At 46.6% G+C, this 7,102-nt stretch overlaps 3 non-coding genes across 3 annotated transcripts in view; all 3 read right to left on the reverse strand.

Moving 5' to 3' along the window:
- Positions 1–1,210, reverse strand: part of LOC148166733 (large subunit ribosomal RNA) — a 4,039-nt gene extending 2,829 nt beyond the window's left edge. The window contains exon 1 of the ribosomal RNA XR_015770967.1: positions 1–1,210. This exon is cut by the window's left edge and continues 2,829 nt beyond it. This is a non-coding gene — a ribosomal RNA (large subunit ribosomal RNA).
- Positions 1,211–1,868: 658 nt separating this feature from the next.
- LOC148166734 (5.8S ribosomal RNA) lies at positions 1,869–2,025 on the reverse strand. The gene has a single exon (XR_015770966.1). It is a non-coding gene; the product is annotated as a 5.8S ribosomal RNA (ribosomal RNA).
- A 1,616-nt stretch (positions 2,026–3,641) lies between these two features.
- LOC148166735 (small subunit ribosomal RNA) lies at positions 3,642–5,562 on the reverse strand. The gene has a single exon (XR_015770971.1). It is a non-coding gene; the product is annotated as a small subunit ribosomal RNA (ribosomal RNA).
- Between the last annotated feature and the right edge of the window lie 1,540 nt (positions 5,563–7,102).

The raw sequence follows: 7,102 nt of genomic DNA on the forward strand, positions 1-7,102 counted from the left end.
CTACTAGATGGTTCGATTAGTCTTTCGCCCCTATACCCAGTTCCGACGATCGATTTGCACGTCAGAATCGCTACGGACCTCCATCAGGGTTTCCCCTGACTTCGTCCTGACCAGGCATAGTTCACCATCTTTCGGGTCCCAGCGTGTACGCTCTTGGTGCGCCTCTTCTCGCAATGAGAACGAGACGCCCCGGGAGTGCGGGGCGGCAGCCGTAACGACCGCCCATCCTCCCTTGGTCCGCGCAAGGCGGACCTTCACTTTCATTGCGCCTTTAGGTTTAGTTAAATCCCAATGACTCGCGCACATGCTAGACTCCTTGGTCCGTGTTTCAAGACGGGTCCTGAAAGTACCCAAAGCTATAGCGTCGCAGATCGGCGTTTCAACGAGGTCTGTCCGAGAACACCTCAGCGAACAGCCACCCGGGGACGGGACCGGCACCAGGTCCGATCACCATCACGACGGGCGCGCTTGCCGAAGGTCGGACGCTAACTGTGTAGCGGCCCCGCGCCATCTGTATACCGTCGAGCGAGCCGATCGGGAAACACCACGGGTTCATTCGGCGAACGGCGAACCGTCCGAACGAGCTCCACCGCGGGCCTTAGACCGGCACTCAACGGATCGCGACGTCCTACAGGGGGAGAAGTGCACGCGTTCGACGGCAGATCGACAAAACGAAAGGTGCAAACGACGCGTACGCCATCTGTCACACGATCGTCCAGCGCCGCCATCGAGTCACGCTGAATCTCCCCTTTCGACCTTTCGGGTTTCTCAGGTTTACCCCTGAACGGTTTCACGTACTATTGAACTCTCTCTTCAAAGTTCTTTTCAACTTTCCCTCACGGTACTTGTTCGCTATCGGTCTCGTGGTCATATTTAGCCTTAGATGGAGTTTACCACCCACTTAGGGCTGCACTCTCAAGCAACCCGACTCTGAGGAGAGATCCTCCCGTTATCGGCAGCGGTCGCTACGGGCCTGGCACCCTCTATGGGCTGTGGCCCCGTTCAAGATGGACTTGGACGCGCCGCACGATCTCGGGATGACGGATCCTCCCTAACACCACATTTCCCGGCGTCCGGTTTCGGCCGCGGGATTCGGTGCTGGGCTTCTCCCTGTTCGCTCGCCGCTACTGAGGGAATCCTAGTTAGTTTCTTTTCCTCCGCTTAGTAATATGCTTAAATTCAGCGGGTAGTCTCACCTGCTCTGAGGTCGCATATGAAAAATAAAAATTTTTCATTCGGTCATTTCGACGATCACGACACGTCTCCCATTCCTTGCTATACGTGTTCGTCATTTTTCTTTTTAAAAAATGGCTAAGTTTACAGAAACGCTTACGATCTGACGTCTGTCGCGATTTGCATTACACGTCTCGGACACGACGACCGTCTATAACGTTCTCAACCTTAAAACGCCATTTTTTTTTTTAAATGACGACATGTTGAAGAAATAGGACGTGCTACGCCGAAAGACCAGCCAACAACTACAACAAGTAGTAGTTGGTCGCTTTCGCGTCTTAAGATGTCGCGCAAATTTACTCGCTGCACGAGAAACGCACACAAACACACGATTCTACGACACACCACGCAAGAACATGTGCCGACGTAAACACTTTCGTATTTATGATTCGCAAGGTGGACGTCCGACGGACTTTGTAAAAAAAAAATACAAAGCATACCCGTCCCGTCCTTTTTGACGAAAAAACACGCTCGAGTAAACGTCTCGGCACACGTTCGAGGCGTGCGTCGTTATATCGTGACGTAAGTGACGATCACGTACATTAATGAGTACCTATTCGACGCGTCGCAACACATCCAACACGCTCCGACGTTTTCGTCCGAAAACGAAAACCGAGCAGTCTTTGAAATTGACACGACCCTCAGCCAGGAGTGGTCCGGGAACATTATATCCGAGGACCGCAATGTGCGTTCGAAATGTCGATGTTCATGTGTCCTGCAGTTCACAAGTTGACGCGCAATTAGCTGCGTTCTTCATCGACCCACGAGCCAAGTGATCCACCGTTCAGGGTAATCTTTTTAAAATTTAAACGCTCGTTCCACAAGAACCCCGATCATGCCGATCGTCCAGCTGTCTATACACGTCTTGCAAAAATTTTTGCGTACGTGCGTACATCCGAAACGAAAATGATCTTCGTGGTTCCGAAACGTGCCACGTCTAAAATTTCGGTGTTGTGGTATGGATATTTATGATTCTCGCTCTTAATTGTCTTTCGTCCGTACTTTCTCGTCTGAAAGGGAACGCGATCGTCGGTCTCAGTTTTACGCGTACGAAAAAATTAAAAAAAATATTAACCCAAACACAAATTTGTATCCGCGCACCGAAAAAGAAGCACTTTTCTTTTTCACGCGGTCTCCGCTTTTACACGCAAAGTACGAGCATGTATGTGTGAAGATGGGACATGTTCGATACGATTTTAATTAGGAATTTGCCAATTTCCTTTTTCTCAGCAATAATTTTAATAAATAATGCTGCTTTCTCTCATAAACTACATTTTCGGTAGTTTTCCTTTATTGTGTCTTTCATTTAGTGTGCGTGTGTCAAGCACTTTAAAAAGTGTGACGAAGAGACGGTTTTTGATCGATCGGAATCAACACATCATTACATCATCGTACTCGTTATGAAAAAGCGAATTAGTATCCGCCGTAAGCGAAAAGAGATTTTCGCGGGCGGTCTTTGTGTTCGTGTTTCAATTTTCTTTCTATATTTTTTCGTCGCCAAACCGAAGACAGATCGTGAATTTTGACGAAAAAATCTATAGACGTGCCAGACTGAGCGTCTAACATAAAATCCTCAAGTTTACCGTTCTATATCGTGACTTAATGACGATTGACGGTGTATATAATTTTGAAATGGTGCAGTCGTACGCTCCGTAAAGAGAATTTTACCGTTTCTAACGAAATCACTTTACCACATCTACCAAAAACATTAAAAAAGCAAGGTGTGATGTGTGTGTGATCGCTCGTTTAACGGCGCTTTCAAAAAACTCTTTGAAGCGTCTAACGACGAACATCATTCACGCGAATCGTAAAATCGGGAGCGTTTCTCGCCGGTCCCGTAGCCGGGCGTAAATCATTTAAAACCCACGGAGTCGTAACCTAATTCGACACCTGCGATTTTCTTCTTTCTCGACTACTCTGCTACATCCTCTCCGTGTGTCCGAAAAAAGAGGACTTCTAACGTCTTTCGACTTTCGCGGTGGAGTTCACAACTTTCCGCGATCCGGTCGAAAAACCGAAAGCGTCCCTCCTTTTTTCCATCATTGGAAAAGATCGAGAGATAGTACAAAAAAAATCAAAAAATCTAGGTACCCGAAGAAACAGCCGTATGCCCGAGCGAATTCGGTTTTTCTCGTTCAAAAAAGGTGAAAAACTCGATCGCAAGGACCGGCGCTGCGGGCCAGCGTAACGCTATTGTTTTTCCGAATATGTACGATTCGTAGTTCAAAACGTCGTACACACGGTGTTTCAAAAAGAAACAAGCAACGGCACGACAAAAGATCGTGCCGTCGACTCCATGTCATCGACGACGGTGTTGTAAAAACATAAAGTGTACATCGACACGATCAAATAAAAATGCATAATAATAAATTATACATATGTCAAAATTCGTGTGTACGAGGACACGTTAATGATCCTTCCGCAGGTTCACCTACGGAAACCTTGTTACGACTTTTACTTCCTCTAAATGATCAAGTTTGGTCATCTTCCCAGCGACATCGACGACGTCGAAACGCCATCGCGTACCGGTCCGAAGACCTCACTAAATCATTCAATCGGTAGTAGCGACGGGCGGTGTGTACAAAGGGCAGGGACGTAATCAACGCGAGCTTATGACTCACGCTTACTGGGAATTCCTCGTTCATGGGGAACAATTGCAAGCCCCAATCCCTAGCACGAAGGAGGTTCAGCGGGTTACCCGGACCGCTCGGTCAGGGAGGACACGCTGATTCCTTCAGTGTAGCGCGCGTGCGGCCCAGAACATCTAAGGGCATCACAGACCTGTTATTGCTCAATCTCGTGCGGCTAGAAGCCGCCTGTCCCTCTAAGAAGAATTGTTTGTACGCCGACAGTAAAAACCGCGCACGACCACCGGGCGAACCCAGGATCGACGGGCCTTTGGGATGTCGAAATACGCCTATTTAGCAGGCTAGAGTCTCGTTCGTTATCGGAATTAACCAGACAAATCGCTCCACCAACTAAGAACGGCCATGCACCACCACCCACCGAATCAAGAAAGAGCTCTCAATCTGTCAATCCTTCCGGTGTCCGGGCCTGGTGAGGTTTCCCGTGTTGAGTCAAATTAAGCCGCAGGCTCCACTCCTGGTGGTGCCCTTCCGTCAATTCCTTTAAGTTTCAGCTTTGCAACCATACTTCCCCCGGAACCCAAAAGCTTTGGTTTCCCGGAAGCTGCCCGCCGAGTCATCGGAAGAACGTCGGCGGATCGCTAGCTGGCATCGTTTATGGTTAGAACTAGGGCGGTATCTGATCGCCTTCGAACCTCTAACTTTCGTTCTTGATCAATGAAAGCGTTTTTGGCAAATGCTTTCGCTTCTGTCCGTCTTGCGACGATCCAAGAATTTCACCTCTAACGTCGCAATACGAATGCCCCCATCCGTTCCTATTAATCATTACCTCGGGGTTCCGAAAACCAACAAAATAGAACCGAGGTCCTATTCCATTATTCCATGCACACAGTATTCAGGCGAAGTTTTAGCCTGCTTTAAGCACTCTAATTTGTTCAAAGTAAACGTGCCGGCCCACCTCGACACTCAATGAAGAGCACCGCGGCGGGATTGAGTTGGGCCGCCCTCTCGAGCTAAGCCCACCGGCAGGACGTCCCGCGGCACGCCAGTTGACACCGCGAACGATGAACCGGCGGCGCGGGACACAGATTCGACTACGAGCTTTTTAACCGCAACAACTTTAATATACGCTATTGGAGCTGGAATTACCGCGGCTGCTGGCACCAGACTTGCCCTCCAATTGATCCTCGTTAAAGGGTTTAGAGTGTACTCATTCCGATTACGGGGCCTCGGATGAGTCCCGTATCGTTATTTTTCGTCACTACCTCCCCGTGCCGGGAGTGGGTAATTTGCGCGCCTGCTGCCTTCCTTGGATGTGGTAGCCGTTTCTCAGGCTCCCTCTCCGGAATCGAACCCTGATTCCCCGTTACCCGTTACAACCATGGTAGGCGCAGAACCTACCATCGACAGTTGATAAGGCAGACATTTGAAAGATGCGTCGCCGGTGCGAGACCGTGCGATCAGCGTAAAGTTATTCAGAGTCACCAAGTTGTACGATGACGGAGACCGCCACCGATTGGTTTTGATCTAATAAAAGCGCTCCTTCCGTTTCCGGTTGGAGCTCTGTTTGCATGTATTAGCTCTAGAATTACCACAGTTATCCAAGTAAATGTGGGTACGATCTAAGGAACCATAACTGATTTAATGAGCCTTTCGCGGTTTCACCTTAATTTGGCTTGTACTGAGACATGCATGGCTTAATCTTTGAGACAAGCATATGACTACTGGCAGGATCAACCAGGGAACTGCGTTCTTGTTTTAAAATAAGAGTTTTAGTCTTTCTTTCCTTCTAGTCATATAAGCTACAATAATCGTAGAATTTCGGAAAGACACCTGCTGCTCTTATAAAAAACTGAACACTTTCCTATTATTGTTTTGAAGAAAGTGTGCGTGTCTGCGAAACGAAAACCTCGTAAGAAGAGACGTAACGCCACGCGATCTTTCTGGATGGAAAATTTTTCGACATTTTTTTCACATCATCCTTGATTGAATCTCCTGCAACAATTTTATTCTTATTCATCCGTTCTAAGTTGTCGTCGTCGTCGAAATAAATAATTTGTACACACTTCGGGGTACACGTTTGTCAAAATTCATGAAATGCAACGTAACATTTTTACTTTAATAAATTTTTACAGTGCATTCAGATCGACTAAACGAACAACGACGGATGAATTGATTTATGGATTTTTATTTGTTGCGACTCATCGGAGGAGAGAGTGAAGAAAAAATAATCCAATATCATGGTTACGGAATAATTTTCTATGACTTTTTCATCCTTGTTTGAATCTTGCAACAATTAATTTTATTCATCCGTTCTAAGTTGTCGTCGTCGTCGAAATAAATAATTTGTACACATTTCGGTACACGTTTGTCAAAATTCATGAAATGCAAACGTAACATTTTACTTTAATAAATTTTTACAGTGCATTCAGATCGACTAAACGAACAACGACGGATGGATTACTTATTTTTGTTGCGACTCATCGGACGAAAAGTAGAAACATAATCCTCCATTGTAATATAGTTTTTACGGAAAATTTTTCTTTTATTTTATATCCTTGATTGAATGCTGCATTTTATCCGTCTTTTTTTCGTCAAAAACAGAGATCAATGCGATTCATCGGACGAAGAAATAATTTCCCAGTTCAAAATTTAGAGATTTTTGGGCACATCGACTTGAAATTTTATCGTAAAGAAAAAATATCGTCGTCGACAAGCAAAAGTTCAAACATTCTCCATACTCTTCGCTAGATTGAAAGCGACGGTTTATTGTGAGATTTCTCTTTAGAAATATTCACACGTTACGAGTTTATGAAATTTTATTTATTTCAAAATTCTCGCTCGGACTTTAGTGAGTTGACGCATTTGTTAATTTTTGGTCGTTCTGACACGAACACATAAAATCTTTGATTGCATTTGGACCGCTAACATAGAAACGCTCGCCGCATCCGCAATCTCGCTGTGCATGGTCAATGGCAAGATTTGTCATCCCTCAAACGATGGTGGGTCCACAGGGTACACATTCCGGCCATCGTCCCAACTACGGGTAAGTCGCGGTGTACGAGAGGTAACAAGATAATCGGACGCACATAAAATCACATTTCGATCGTACGCTTTTGTCCGCTGCTACATACCACCACTACTATCCCTATATATGCCAGCGCGGCAGCGTTCAGCTCTGAATCACTCGATGCGCGAAACGGTCGAAATCCCATAGCGCGCCGGCCGCTCGCTATGGGCGAGGGGTCGGGTAAATCGGTCTGATCGCTCGGTGCAAAAGTCCG

The sequence above is a fragment of the Gnatocerus cornutus genome, unplaced genomic scaffold (genome assembly GCF_029298725.1).
Source record: "Gnatocerus cornutus isolate USDA-ARS CGAHR unplaced genomic scaffold, icGnaCorn1.1 Chromosome181, whole genome shotgun sequence".
NCBI classification, from domain to species: Eukaryota; Metazoa; Arthropoda; class Insecta; order Coleoptera; family Tenebrionidae; genus Gnatocerus; species Gnatocerus cornutus.